This window comes from Saccopteryx bilineata, chromosome 2, assembly GCF_036850765.1.
Source record: "Saccopteryx bilineata isolate mSacBil1 chromosome 2, mSacBil1_pri_phased_curated, whole genome shotgun sequence".
Classification (NCBI taxonomy): domain Eukaryota; kingdom Metazoa; phylum Chordata; class Mammalia; order Chiroptera; family Emballonuridae; genus Saccopteryx; species Saccopteryx bilineata.
Window position 1 is genome coordinate 242,735,203 of NC_089491.1, and position 15,524 is coordinate 242,750,726.

The 15,524-nt window shown below is 40.2% G+C and overlaps 1 protein-coding gene and 1 non-coding gene across 7 annotated transcripts in view; both read right to left on the reverse strand.

Moving 5' to 3' along the window:
* LOC136325398 (opioid-binding protein/cell adhesion molecule) overlaps positions 1-15,524 on the reverse strand; it is a 1,207,641-nt gene that overhangs the window by 417,382 nt on the left and 774,735 nt on the right. The window lies entirely within an intron of this gene.
* On the reverse strand, positions 3,186-3,249 carry LOC136327405 (U7 small nuclear RNA). Its single transcript, XR_010729627.1, has one exon. It is a non-coding gene; the product is annotated as a U7 small nuclear RNA (small nuclear RNA).

Below are 15,524 nucleotides of genomic sequence, written 5' to 3' on the forward strand. Positions count from 1 at the left end.
CTCAAATGCATGGCCAGTTCTCATTCTGCAATATCTGCTGTGTTGTGCAGGAAGCTGGGGAGCTCTGTTAAAAGCTTCTGTAAGGCCAAGGGAAATAACGTGCAGGTTCATGGTGTGAAAGAAGAACAGGGCACCCTCCAGGTTCTCGATTCATTTTATACATTTTAATTTTTCTACTGAAATTGTCCATCGTTTTATCTACTTTTTTTTTTAACCTCTCTATTTCATAAACATGTTGTAATGGTTAATTTTATGGGTCAACTTGGTTAGACTATAGTGTCCATATATTTGGTCAAACATTCTGGAGGTTTCTTTAAGGGTATTTTTTTTTTGAAAAGATTAATGTTGAAATCAGTGGACATTGAGTAAAGCAGGTTGATCTCCATCACATGAGTGGGTCTCTTCCGGTAACTGAAGGTCTGAATAGAACAAAAGAATTTTCTCCCTCAGGTCAAAGGCAATTCTTCAGCAGAACACCTTTACCTTGAACTCAACATTGGCTCTTCCTTGGGTGTCTTCTCACCGGCTCACTTTGCAGATTTTGGTCTAGCCATCCTCTGTAATTGTGTGTCAATTTCTTTAAAAAAATCTCTCTCTCTCTCTCTCTCTCTCTCTCCATATGTATATATATCTATATATGTATATACCTATGTATATGTGTATATATACATCTCTCTATATACATATATATCTCTATACATACATATATAATATAGTATATATTCTGTTTTTCTAGATAATTCCAACTAATACACATAATAATTATAAATATAGGATCATTATGCAGGTTTATTTCTTGATTATAAGTCTTTTTTGGCTGTTGTTTTTTGCCTTTTCACACATCCAGTATTTTTCTTAATGCAAGATAGTTTGTTCAGAGGGAATAAGAAACTTCTCTGGAAGAAAACAACATCTGCAGCCTCTATGGTTCCTTTATACACCATGTCTGAAATCCATCACAAAATAACTAGAGACAAGAAAATAAGGCTGGTAATTAATAGAGAAATTAAAAGACACAGACACAGACCTACAGATGATACTTACACTGAAGTTGCCAACAAAGACTTGAAATAACTATGACTAGTATAGTAAAGAAAATAGAAAAAAATGAATGAAATGAATAGAAAGATTGAGAAATTTAACAAGTTATAAAAATATTAGAAAAGAATCAACAGAAATTCTAGAACTGAAAGATACAATATTTGAAATCATTAATACAATATGTGGATTTAATATGTGTTTGTACATGAAATTAGCAACCTGGAAGTTAGACCAATAGAACACTATGTAAATTAAAGAACTGATAAGAAAAAAATAGTGTAATACAATGTTGTCATTTGCACAAATAAAGAGAAAGATACACAAGGTCTACCGGAAAGTTCTGTCTGTTTCTATCACAAGTTTCGACATGTAAGCACATGTTTATTTGGCGCATGTGTGCCTCCCTATTTTTATCACTTAATGTATACATACTGACGTAGCAAATTAACTAAAACAAAGTTGATTCATGTTAGTCTTATGTGTGAAACGATAATGTACCCATGGCTACTGATAAAGTTCATTTACGCCACTGTAATTTTTATGAATTTCAACAAGGAAGAAATGCTACAGAAGCATGTCTGTCGCATCCACCATATTCCCCGGACTTAGCACCCTCCGACTATCACTTGTTTTTGTCCTTACAAAATTTTTTGAAGGGCAAAAAATTCAAAAATGAAGAAGATATCAAACAAGCACTGGTTCAATTTTTTGCATCAAAAGATAAAACATTTTTTTGAAAATGGGATATACAAATTGCTCTCACGCTGGCAAGAAATCATTAATAATAATGGCAATTATATTATTTAATAAAGTTTATTGACGGTAAGAAAAATTTGTATTTTGTTTTATTCCAAAAACGGACAGAACTTTCCGGTAGACCTTATATTTTTTTCTATGACTAAACTATCTCTGGAAATATACACCAATCTAAAAAGTGGTAACACAGACTGTCTGCAAGGAACTGGGTTGCTGAAAAATAGACGTAGGAGAGAGTCTTTTCACTATTTTCATTGTGTTCCTTTGGATTTTTTACTCCACTGCATATTGAAGTAAAGTGAAACAATAACGTAAAATAAAAGTAAACAAAAAGGGTTTGAAGTACTTTTTTAGAAGAGCAAAACTGTTCTTATGGGAATTAAGTAATAGAGCAAGGAAAACGGGAGAAAAAATTTTTTTTAAAGAGAAATAATAGCTTTAGGGAAGGACACTAATATCACTCATATTGTCACAGGATGTATATAACAAATTGCTACGACAAATTGGCAAACCAACACTTGTTCATTCATTCATTCAGTCAACAAATATTTATTAGGTCTCCATACTGTGGCAGACACAATGACACATGAAGGAAACAAGGATGAAAAAAATATATGTACAGATTCCTGATCTTAACTCAGCAAACTGGTATTTAAAAAGCAATTATAAACATGTAGTGAGAGAAAGAAGGGGAGATGAAGGAGAGAGAGATGTGTTTGTATTCTAGAGTGATAAAAACGGTAAAGACATTTTACTTGAAGTTTCATTATATGACAAGAGATCTGTATGTTAAATTTTGGGTTCACCTTGAAAAAACATTCATCTCTTTGCAAAAAGGGAGTAATGAAAAAATTATATCTGGACAAAATTAAGTTCATAACTGATAGAGAACTTTAAGCTATGAGAGAGGAAGGACTTGGTCACTACTTCTGCATCATATTCCCAAAACGATGAGGAAGTATGGGTATACAATCATATTGTAGAATAATTTAATCAATAGGAAAGCCTTTTGAATATGGATTGCAAAAATGACAATTCTAAATTTTTTATTACAATTGTACATTTCAGCTATTTATGTGTTAAACAGGGTTCTTGAACATGGGAAATGGGATTTGATGTCATAAAGCTACTATTTGTTTATAATAGTAAAATGATTACTCAGGCATTAAATGAAATATAGCATAGCCATATGGTACACTTCTGGGCACCCATTATTAATTATGTGGTAAAAGAATATTTCAATGACACAAAAGTATACATGTTTTATAAAGTAAAAAAACAGCAAGCTATAAATAGTAGTATATTTTATTATTTTTGTGAAGACAAAATATATATATGTTTGTACTTATAATAGCAGTGTTTAGTTTGAGAGAATTTTACTTTTTTGGGGGGGCCCTTCTGGCAAACACTGGAAGACCTACTAGACAAATTCAAAAAGAGCTGTAAGCACTTGAATTTTACTTTTAATTATCTATACTTTCTTCAAGAAATATAGTAATGGACATCATCACTAAGTTATTTTAAGCATATTTTTGTTTCCAAATAACCACCAAACAACTTACATAAAAAAGCCTGCCTGTAACTGGGGCATTGCTATGCTGTTCATAATGGAGGAGTAATAGGACCACAGTCCCTTTAATGACACATGGTAACACATCATCTTCAGAGTCTGGAGGCTGTTCTGAATGCTTGTATTCCTGTTCTTATTCTATCCCCCCCAAAAAAAATGTTAGAGGGTGTTACACATAGCCTGTTCACAGTAAAATTTGAATGAATGTATGACTCATGCAAAGAAAGAAATATAATGAAATGTAAGGTATGAATTTCCTTCCCACCATCTTGCTTTCTCAGGAACCAAAAACAGGCAGTAATTCTAGATAGTGAAGGCTTGAACCTTGAGAAAATAAAGACACTAAGAAGGGCTTCTGGTGTTTAACTGGGCTCAAATTGAAAAAAAAATAGAGCCTAGTAGCCATTTTTGCACAGGGTCCTATCACACAATCTGTACCTTAGAAAGAAGCCAACACTGTACCACCTAGCTACATATGTTTCTGCCTGTTCAGCTGGCTCTTATAAAAAAGTTCCAGTAATTCTATTTCAGCCAACAGACCTGAGGCTTTTTCCATCCAATCATAGCTGTACAGCTTCAGCCAATCAGAGAAGCTGTTTTGACCAACCAGAAGAGTGTTTTTTGGGCCAATCAAACTGTGAGGTTTTGAAGACCTCATTTATATAAGAACAAACCAGTCAGAGACCAGGGACTCCTGTCCATATAAGCCAGCTCCCCTCTGGATAAAAGAGCATACTCTCACTTTCTACTGAAGTCTGAAGACTGCATCTCCCTGGTCAAGCTGAAACTGAAGATGTCTGCTAGAGCTGAGCAGAACAGACCAGCACTGCATGAAGAAGACCAGCATGGAAGGGAACAAAGCATACCAGACCATGAGGAGCAGAGCAGAGCAGAGGTATCTAGCCAGAGAGGGGCCTGCCCCCAGAGCTCTTCTACAGCTATGCTGTATCACAATTGAGCTGTTTTGCATTGAATAAAGCTTCCTTCTTCACTGCACCTCAAATTGGGGATTCCTGTTGGTGTTGAATTGGAACCAATAATCATCTCTTGACAGGGTCCTACTTTCACATGCAAGTCCTAGCAACCCTATTACTGTAAGTTCTTACTACCTACCTTGTTATCATGCTGAAACCACAAAAGTAAAAAATAAGCAAAATATGTTTTATTCCACATAGTTATTTGAGGGTGAATCTAATTAGGTCACCCAAAAGTCTTACAGATGCCTATATAGACATTCAATCTCCCATTTCAAAAAAGCAGAAACATAAAAGATTGACAGATGGATAAATAGATGCACTCTGCTTTAGAAAATATATTACAGTGCCACACCCTACATTAATTCGGTGAAAGAGTTTGTACCATTTGAAATCAGGGAGTTTAATGGGAGATGGGGGCAAGGTTTCCGGAAACTGTGCTGAATTCACTATCTACATCTAAACAGGTAAAGTTATATTTCAGGCAGTTGGGTGACAGGAGAAAATGCTAGCAATAGCACAATTAGAGCTTTTGCAAAAATAGAACGTAAGAGATGATGTTTAGCCTGTTCTTGCCTTTTCAGGACAGTCACAATGTGTAGTTGACACTTTCTTCCCCTCATCACTTCCCCCCACCTTGTCCTTGTGAAGGGGCCCTATTATACATTCTTAGTATATGACAAGCTTAGTCCAGCCATTTTAGGCTTTTGGATCAAACAGCAGTAAAAACACTGAACAAAAAGCCTACACTTGTCAAATCAATCTAATTGAGTATCACTTAAACTTATCATAAACAATGATAAGTCCCTGGATCTGGGTCCTCCCAGATGCTGAGGCAGGAAGCAGGGTCAGAACTTAGACTGCCTTTTTTTTTTTTTAACTATTTTTTTAATTTTATTTATTCATTTTTAGAGAGGAGAGAGAGACACAGAGAGGAAGAGAGACAGAGAGAGAAGGGGGAAGGAGCTGGAAGCATCAACTCCCATATGTGCCTTGACCAGGCAAGCCCAGGGTTTCGAACCGACGACCTCAGCATTTCCAGGTCGACGCTTTATCCACTGCGCCACCACAGGTCAGGCTAGACTGCTTTTTTGCTCAGGCTGAGATGCTGATGCGTCAGTGTCACAGGTAAGTAGTTCAGATGAAATTTTTAGTCCAAGCCTTATGTTCAAATGATCTCGGGTGGTACAAGGATTGTTAACATCACATAGACAAGATGGACTGAGCTTCTCCCGCCAGCTGAGACAGCATGGGGCTGGTGATGTCCCTAGAGTCCTTTCTCTTTCATTGCTAGTGAGGAGATCCAGACATCCCTTAGGCACCATAATAGACAGAGGCGAAGCCCAGTGGGACCATCCACAGGTCTCCCTAGATGTTATTCCTACCCATGCCTTCCCCACCTGCCTCTGGAAGAAGAGGTAGGAAAGCAGAGAAACCCATTCTGTTTCTCTGCTCAGCTCCCATGAGTCAGAGCAAGAACTCTGGACAGCGACAGGCAAGAGGCACAGCCCATTTAATGTGCTCTGATTCCTTCCTGTAAAGACGGGGAGATTATCTGCTTCTCTCGAATATCTTCATTAAAAATGCATTTAAGCTGTGAAGCTCTATGAAGGAGAGACCTGTAATACATGAAAGATTAGCCCCAGATTGCTGATTGGGCTATTTTATATCATTATGGTAATTAAGCTAGCAAGGATGTTGTGCTGACTTCAACACTTTCCTCCATTTGCCTTTGTCTCCAATTCAAGGTATTTTTTCCCCTCTCTTTCCATCTTCTAGCCTTCTTTCTAGCCTCCCCTTCCCTCCCCTCCCACCAAACATCTCCTAGGAACCCTGGCTGGTCCTGTCTCATGCATATGCATCTGACTTCAGTCTGACTCAGCCTCCCATGGCTTCTCTGCCAACTTCATCCTGACTGTGCAGAGAAAAGGGAAGAAATTAATGGTAATTACAAGGTGTCAGTGGATATTACAGCTCTCTATCTGATTGCCAGTGAAACCGAATAAAAATGGAACATAATCAGCCAATTATTACAATGCAGAGTAAACAAACGGAGACTTGTCTTTTATTCACCTTTCCTTGTGTACTTTCTAGCCCCAGGCTTGCACTCCTGGCTCAGGGTGTGGCCAGAGACCTCATGATTGGATTCTGTGCTGGTCTCTGGGACTGCACTAGAGCTAATACTATACAGAGGGTATGCAGAGCTGCTTTCTCCAGCTTGGGCAATCAGGAGAGCCTGCTCAAAGCTGCACAGTAGCCGGGGACACCTCAGCCCTTCGTCATCTCAGGGGTCTCCCCTACCCCTGTCCCAGCCATCCCCACCAGAGTCAATGGTACTTCTAAATTCCCCCACCTGAAGAAATGGTTCCATATTTCTCCCTACCATTTGTAAATAACATGAACAGTTTGTAGCAATGCATGTAAAATCCTGCTCTTAGAGACACCTGGCAGATCTGAGACATTCCCTGAGGAATCGGGAGTCATGAGGCAGTGAATGGACTATAAGGAAAAATGTAAGAGAAAGCCTTTTCATCTGGAACAGAGGATTCGAGAGCAGGTTATGTATACATGTGCTGTCCCGTGCAAAAGCAGTTCCAATGGCCCAGTAGGCCTCCTCCCTTTGCTAGTGACCCTAAGTCCCAGATCACTGACAGTGGAGGGAAACAGACAAAAACCAAAACCAAGTTCTTCTCTTTCCCTAATGTTATTTCTGGTTCACCATCGAGATGTTTAATAACATAAAGGGACCACATGTATATGTTCCTGACCAGGTACAGCCCTCACCCAGGAACAGCCCAACTGCATTCTAACGAGGCAGCTCAGCATGGAGGTGTGAGACATGGTGTTTGGATGAAGTACTCGGCTTGTACTACCCTGCCTAAGTTCTTAGCTTTGGGCCTTTCTGTAGTTCACGACCCTTCTCCAAGTCTCAACCACCTCATTAATCAATGAAGACTTTAATAGTGTCCTTTCATGAAATTGAAAGGATTGAATGAAATTACACATGCCAAGTGCACTCGATGAATGTTCGTTATTATTATACATATGACAATGTGTGTAAGTTGTCAGTTTCTAATCTCTGAATGTACTGCTTTGTAAATTATATGCTTTGCCAATTATCTGTACCTTACATTCAGGATTTAGATGGGCACCCGCCTCTGTCTGGTCTCTGCTGTGCTTCCTGAGTGACTTTGCTCCCTTGCTCAGCCTGTCTCCTACCATTCCCCCCCGCCAGGTTCCCCAAACTCTCACACCTGCACATACCCTGCCAGCCCTCCTTCCCAGCAGAACCTTCCTTCATAAGATACTGAGATCACAGAGGCACTTACATGGGGAGCAACCTTTTTTCCCATCAGTATATTTACAAAACTAGGAGCCTCTGTGTCTGTGCTCTCTTCCCTCCACCGGTTGAAAGAGATGTTGTGTCTCAGCCAGTATCAGTGGCCAACCCCTCCCAGCCCCTGTGCCTTAGATGCCAGCTTTCCTTCCTGCCTCCTCAAGGACTTCATGACTGTGGTCCTCGCTCTCGTCTGCATCACTACTATGTACTCCCTACTAGATCATGCCCATCGGCATCCAAACCTTCTTTAGGGTATCACGCCTCATACAGAAACCAGCAAAACAAGCAGAGCTTCCCCTTTAACTCACAGCTCTCTCCATTACCACCTCAATTCATTGTTCTGTCTCGCAGCAAAAAAAAAAAAAAAAAAAAAAAATCACAATCATTTTATGTACTCCTGGTCTCCATGTACTCTCAATCCATTTTCTCTTGAACACATCTTGTCAGCCTCTCTCCTCCACCACTCCTTGGTGATTGCTCCTGCAAGTCACTACTTCTCTGTTGTTGCAGCTGTTTGTTCCATGACAGGAGAGCAGCATTCCACACAGATGACCACTCTCCTCCTTTTAAAAAGCACCCTGTGAGCCTGGTGACACACGCTTTCTTCCAGTTGGCCTGCTGCCTCACTGATGGCTCCCACTCTGGGTTCCCTGTTGACCCCCGCCTCCTGTTGGACAATGAGTTGTTGGCCTGTCTGAGCATTAAGTCCTGAAGCTCCTCTCTACTGCATTCTTCCCGCGCTGATCTCATTGGTACTGTTTGCAAAAGTTTTGAATGCCGGGACTCCCCAACTTAAGTCTCAGCCCTAAATGCCCACTGCTTACAGGACCTCCCCATTTGGATGTCTAACAGGAACCACCAAGTTTACCTAAAATCTTGCTTTCTGCACCATCACCCACCCCCTTAGGAAGAACTAGTCCTCCCTCTCTGATGTTCGTTCTCTCACTGAATGCAACTACCATCCATGCAGCTATTCTAGGTAAAATCCCAGTCATCACCCTTGATTTTCTCCCTCCTGTTTCCACACCCAGTTCATCCGATGCCTATGCCCATTCCAGCTCCAGCACTTTGCTAGAATCTGGCCATTTTGTCCATCTCCTCAGCCGCTCTTCCCAGGCCAAGCCTATCTGGGGGCCCCACTTGGATGTTGCAATGGCAAAACCAGTCTATTACTTTCACTTACCTCTGTGCACCATTTCCTACCCAGATGCAACCTTTCTAATCTGGAAAATCAGGTAACATTTAACTTCAAAAAAATCTTCCAATGGTTTTCAACTTCTTAGGAAAAAAACCCACATCAAACACCCCCTGTGTTTGTGGAGCCTCACTCTCATATTACCTTGCTCACTGCGCTTCCCTCGCCTTCAGTGGGCTCCGTCTGCCTAAAGCCAGGGCACCCCCGCCCCTGTGTCTGGAGGGCTCTTCCTGTAGATCTGTGATAGGAACAGACCCCTGTCTTTTATGTCTCAGATCAAAGAGGCTCCTCTGAATCAGAATCTGAAGGAGGAATTCATCCCACCTCCGCTGGTCTTGACCACATCACTATTTTGTCTAATCCCCACTGCATTTATCAGTAGTTGATGTTACCTTTTAAATTAGTTATATACTTGATTATTGCCTGTCTCCCCTTATTAGACCATAAATGCTATGACAGTCATGACCTGCCTACTTTATTCAATGCCAAATCCCCAACAATTTAAAAAATACCTCGTGTGTAGTCTAATTTAAAACACATTTACTTAGCAAATGGATGAATAAATGACTTTGACCATATATGGATCTCTAGATACCAAGCGATCTAAGGTTAACCACAACCGATAGCTCCACTCTGCTTACCTAAGTACTTCAAAACTGACCCCCTCATCTCTCTCCATTAAAACTCCTAGCGATGACTAGGAGGACACACCTGAATTTTAATGCTACCTCCTCTATTTGACAAGTGTCACTGGACAAGTCATTTTCTCAACAGTAAAATGAGATCATAATACATACTTAGAAAAATGATTGTGAAAGTTAATGAGCTAAAGTTTATAATGAGCTAAAGTTTATAATATATATATATATATATTAGGCTCTCAATAAACGGTGGTTTCTTTCTTCTTCCACAGCGTTCAAGGATGATTTTACCTCACCATTTGGAAAAGAGGTTTGGAGAGAACAACTCCAATTAAACAAATTGACACCAATGTCTGAATCCCTCTCAGCCCTTTAGCCATCCTGGAGGAAGCTTATTAACCTAAATGCATTGCTAATTGGTAGACTGCAGTTAGTTTAACAGAGTGAGAAGTTCAGGCAGGGGAGGAGATGCCCCTGTGAGCTAGGAGGGAGGGCCAGTGGGAAGGACAGTGCCTGTGGGCCGCTGGGTCGCCTCCCAGGATTGCTCCTGTTGTTTTCATTTTTTAGGTTATCCCCCCCCCCTCCTTTTTTTTTGTCTCTATCTAAACCCACTACTTCCTGAAGCACTTGGGTTTTTTCTGTCTGTTTTTGATTTTTGATGATTTGTTCATGCTCTCCAAGGGGCAGTCTCCACAAACACCCAGAGAGATGGCGACTGAGTCCGCAGCCGTTCCACTCCATGTCAGCCTGTCTAACTCTGGGAGTTGTGGGTAGGTAATTAGATGCCAAGGTGTGCTCTCATGTGTGCTTGTACGTGCTTAAATATGCTTGCTTGTCGGTCACTCAGTCAGCCAACCATTTGGAATTTCGATACACAACAAGCTCTTTTTGGCCTGGAAACTGGAAAGAGCAAGTTTTTGATGACAATTGTCATTAACAACTTTATTTTCAAACACATTTCCTGGTGCATTCCACGCCAGGAAGGGTTTGTTATCTCCTGAACTTTCAGTCTGCCAGGCTGAGTGCCGTGGTGACAGTTTCCTTTGAGCGCAGGTAGTGAAAGAGCCCCCAGTGAACAGCAACAGCGACAAAGAGAAAATGCAAAATGGGCGAGGGTGCCAACGGCACCTGTGGTTGTTTCTGCAACCCGTCCAACACCCACCTAATCTGTCCTCCCTTGCTCTTTGTTCCAAGTTATTCCAGAGAGCAGGAGAGCCGTGACAAAGCACAGGCAGAGCACTGCCAAAAATGACTGCCAGTGTCTTAATTCTCAATCGTCCACTCGTCTGATAAGAAGATAATTCTCCTACCTTACCTCTTACTCCACTATTACAGGAGACTTCTCTTATCAGTCCTGATTTCCCCCAGTTTTGGTAATAGATAAGAAGGTAGGCAGCCCTAGGAAAGGTGGTATTTGTTGGTACTCCTTCCCAGTAAGAGGCAGGGTGGACCAAATTCCCTTATAGGAAAACACACAAAGAGAACTTATCTGAATACTCGTAGCGGCTATAAGCAGCCTTTCCTAGATTTACCACCTTGGAAGCTAGAGCTCCTAGGATGAAGTGTAGCCCAAAGGGCAGAAGGATTAAGAAAAAGAAGAATCTCAGGCTCTTCTTTAACACTTAAGATAATTTGAGGTAAGATTAAAAGTAACTTTATTTAAGATAAAAAGTTACCCTTTTCCACTTTTGTTTCTGTTCTGAAGAACAGAAAATTACTTTTGAAAGTTCCATGACCCACCAAGAGAATGACAAGACACAAAGTGGGAAAATACATGTGCAACAAACCATATCTCATAAAGGATTACTTTCCCAAATTTAGAAAGAACTCTTAAAACTCAGCAATAAGACATGAACAACCCAACTTAAAAATTGGCAAAATATCAGATATCTCACCAAATAAGATATACAGATGGAAAATAGAAGTATGAATAGATATTTAACAATATTCCTTATTAGAAATGCAGTTGCAAATCAAGACAACTAAATATCACTATTAGAATGACTAAAATTTAGAACACTGACAATACCAAATACTGACGAAGATGTGTAGCAACAAGAACTCATATTCTTATTCATTGCTGGAGGAACTGCCAAGCGATACAACCATTCTGAAAGACAGTTTGGCAGGCTCTTACAAAACCAAGCTTAGTCTTAGTATGAGGTCCAGTTATCTCGGTCCTTGGTATTTACCCAAATGAGCTGAAAAATTATGTACACACAAAAACCTGCACACAAATGTTTATAGCAGCTTCATTGATAATTGCCAAAACTTGGAAGCATTCAAATGTTCTTCAATAGGTAAATGGTTAGATAAACTGTTATATCTATAAGAATGGAATATTATTCAGTGCAAAAGAAATGAGCTATCAAGCCTCATCTGAAAAGGCTATGTGCTGTGCAATTTTGACTATAAGATATTCTGCAAAAGGCAAAACTATGGGGACAGTAAAATAGTCAGTAGTTGCCAGGGGGGAGGGGGAGGGAGGATAAATACATGGAACATGGGATTTATAGGGCAGCAAAATTATTCTGTATGCTACATGATGGTGGATGCATGTCCTTATACATTTGTGAGAGCCCAAGGAATGAAGTGAACCCTAATGTAAACTCTGGACTTTGGTTGATAATGATGTGTCATTGTTGGTTCATTGATTGTAACAAATGTACTACACTAATGCAGAATGTTAAAGGTAAAGAACGTTGGGAAGGGACACAAGGGAACAAATTCTCTATACTCCCTTCTAATTTTTTCTTTGAGCTCCAAACAGCTCCAAACTGAAATCTATTAATTAAAAGCCACAAAAATTTCCAGGAACAAGAAAACAAAATGATCCGATTGTTTATCAATAGAAAGAGAAAGGAAAAAAAAATTCCTATCATTTACCAGTTTTTCCCCTCCTATCTTATAAAAATGGTAAAGTTTTGGACCTAAAATTTTGGCTAGAAAAATTCTGTCTTATTCCAGAGAAGGCTAGTAATCACTTTGAAGTTATCTAGACTGCCTGGCTTTTTATTATTTAGAAATGACAGACTGGTCAGTGAATTTTCTAACAAATAACTAAGAAGACAGGCAGCAGAGGGCAGGGGACTGGAGTTCAGTGGCTGACTGGGTGTTGGAACACCAGGCCAAATGCTGGACAGAGCAGGTGACCTTATTTCCATAAAGCAGCCCTAGGAAGAAAGAGTACCCATCTTTAAAAGAGAGGAAAATGGGGCATAGGGAGTTAAAATACCAGTGCCAACAGCATAGCCAGAAATTGGAATGACTGACATTAAAAATACAGATTGCTCCAACTGCAAAAGTTGCCTACTTTCATCAGAAGCTTTCGGGTAGACTCTTATTTGTTCTGATATTTGAATGATCAGGTCAAACTATAACTGTTCCTGCTAACCTAAGCATTAGCCTCCAGTGATGATGATCCTGAGCCAATTCATGGGAACATTTGATCGAAAATTAGTAGCAGCTAGGATATACTGGGTGTTTATCAAGGGTAAGTGCATCCTGTGGTTTAACTCACTCAATCTTCACTGCGACCCTTTGAGATAGATGCTGTTATCTCTATTGGGCAGGCGAGGAAACTGAAGCAGAGAAAATAACTTAACAAAAGTGATCCAGTATAGGTTAAAAATAATGCAATGAAGTCCAATGACACAGGGTGTTCATGGAGTAAATGGTCATTGTTATCATGAATAAATGAGTAAATAGTACTGAATTAGTAAGTGAGAGACGAAAAAGCAAGATAGGTCCAGAAAATGCACAAGACTGGACACTTCCATACAAATAGCTCACCTGTGCAGAGAGTTTGAGAAAGGCCGCTGGTCTCCCTTCTGAACTCATCTCTTAAGGAGAAGCAAAAAGAAATCTAAAGGAATAAGACCAAGCCTCTAAACCTGCTGTCTAGTGTTAGCCAACATCGGCAGACTTACGACTCAACCCTGGTGACATCTATCATGTCTGTCTGGTAAAACTTGTCTGCGCTAGGATTTAAGTTCAAAACGCTGTTTTTCTCATGTCTTTCTCATACGTGGTCTATTCTCTGCATTTTGGGTCCCTGTATGTTTACACCTGTTGATATTAATTGTATATTGATGATATGCCTTTTAATATTAGCTCTAATATTAACTGTATAGTGACATCCAAATTTTAGTCCAGGCAATATAAGTAGAGAAATAAAATAGCCTCCATTAATGTTTACAACAGCCCGGTTTTGTCTGGATATCAGCGCATATATAACCTCTGGTTTGCAATAGCAGAAGGGGACCTCTATTGAATCTCATTCTTCCCCAATCTGTGTTATTTTTTTCATACACATATGTTGTATTTATACTGGCACCTATACTGCTCCTCTCCTCTGTTCATCAATTCACGCGTGTAATGTTTTCCATTAATTGCCCATAAGGGTGCTGCACATCTGGTATTCCTTCCAATTACTAGAGAGATCAAACCTGAACTATAGAAACTTCTCGGAGCTTTTAAACATCCCCAAATGGTAAGTACGTGTTTTGTCATTTCATCTCATCACATTCATAAATCTGTGTTGGACTCGTTCTTCTAGTGAAATGAAACCACCCTTATCTTGACATGTACGATGGGGATGGAAAGAGCACATGAAATACCAGCTAGTTGCCTTGATTTGATTGACCAGCTCACAGCGTCTGCCTTTCCCTGCACTCGCACATGTCATCCTGGAGTACTGGTTCAGCAGGATCCCTTCTGCAAGCCTTACTTGATCATCAGCACCTTGGTCGGTGCTCTTCCCTCACAGACTATCAGGACCCCCTATCATAATGCCCAATTACAGACATCGCCTGGAGGATCTGGCTCTGGGATGGAACCTAGGGAGATGTCCAGGAAGATTCATCTGTGGAGCCTAACTCACAGTAAGTGGAAGGCAGGGAGTCGGCGTCCTCTAATGAATTCTGCCTCTTCCTTTTTTTTTTTTTTTTTTTTTTTTTTTTAGCGAGTTTTTTTTTTTAATTTTTTATTTATTCATTTTAGAGAGGAGAGAGAAAGGGAGAAAGAGAGACAGAGAGGGAGAGAGAGAGGAGAGAGAGACAGAGAGAGAAGGTGGGGAGGAGCTGGAAGCATCAACTCCCATATGTGCCTTGACCTGGCAAGCCCAGGGTTTCGAACCAGCGACCTCAGCATTTCCAGGTCGACGCTTTATCCACTGCGCCACCACAGGTCAGGCTGCCTCTTCCTTTTGCCATTAAATTGTACATGTGTCTTACCTCTCTCAGGACAAGAAACATACAGGGGTGTTATCCTCTGATGTTAAAAAATGGAAATGTGTTTTAATTTAAAACTACAAGGGGAGGCATTTCTCTACACCCAGCAGCCTTGATATTCAGCAGAATTGGTGAAAGAAAGTGCAGAAGAAGCACAACTACATTCAATAGTTTTGATGTAATACGATATATTTAGACTATGTCTGTGTGAGGCAAGGTCTCTTTAAGTTCAGAATCAAAAATTTCCCACCTGCAATTTTTTTCCCCTTATAATTGAGCTACAGTCACAGGCTCAGATGATGAAGGCTTAATTTTGCTCACTGACTCGTGTATTCCAGTATCATAACCCTGTCTCACTACATGTGCATGAAAGCAATTGGGCAAATCACTGCAATTACACTTGGCATTAAAAAAAAAAACCCACACAAAATACAAGACGACATTTCAAAAACGGAAGGTTAATATACCTCACTATCACCCAATGAACAGAGGTCCAAACTCCAAACAACAAATTGGTGTTTAAACATTCATTTAGCAGACAGTGGAAGGCAGTGATTCAACAGCCTTGGGAGAAACCAGATAGAAATGATTTGCAGTCGAAGGGAAATAATCTCCATGTGCAAGCCCACAGGTGAGCAGGTACTCTCCACCGCAGCTCCATCAGAGCGCTGAGAACTGCTATTTTCAGCCACATTAATGTAGTGGTGTCAGTTTGTAGGTGAATCAGTCTTGCTCCATCAGACACATCAACAGCCAGAACCGGAACTGCCATCTTC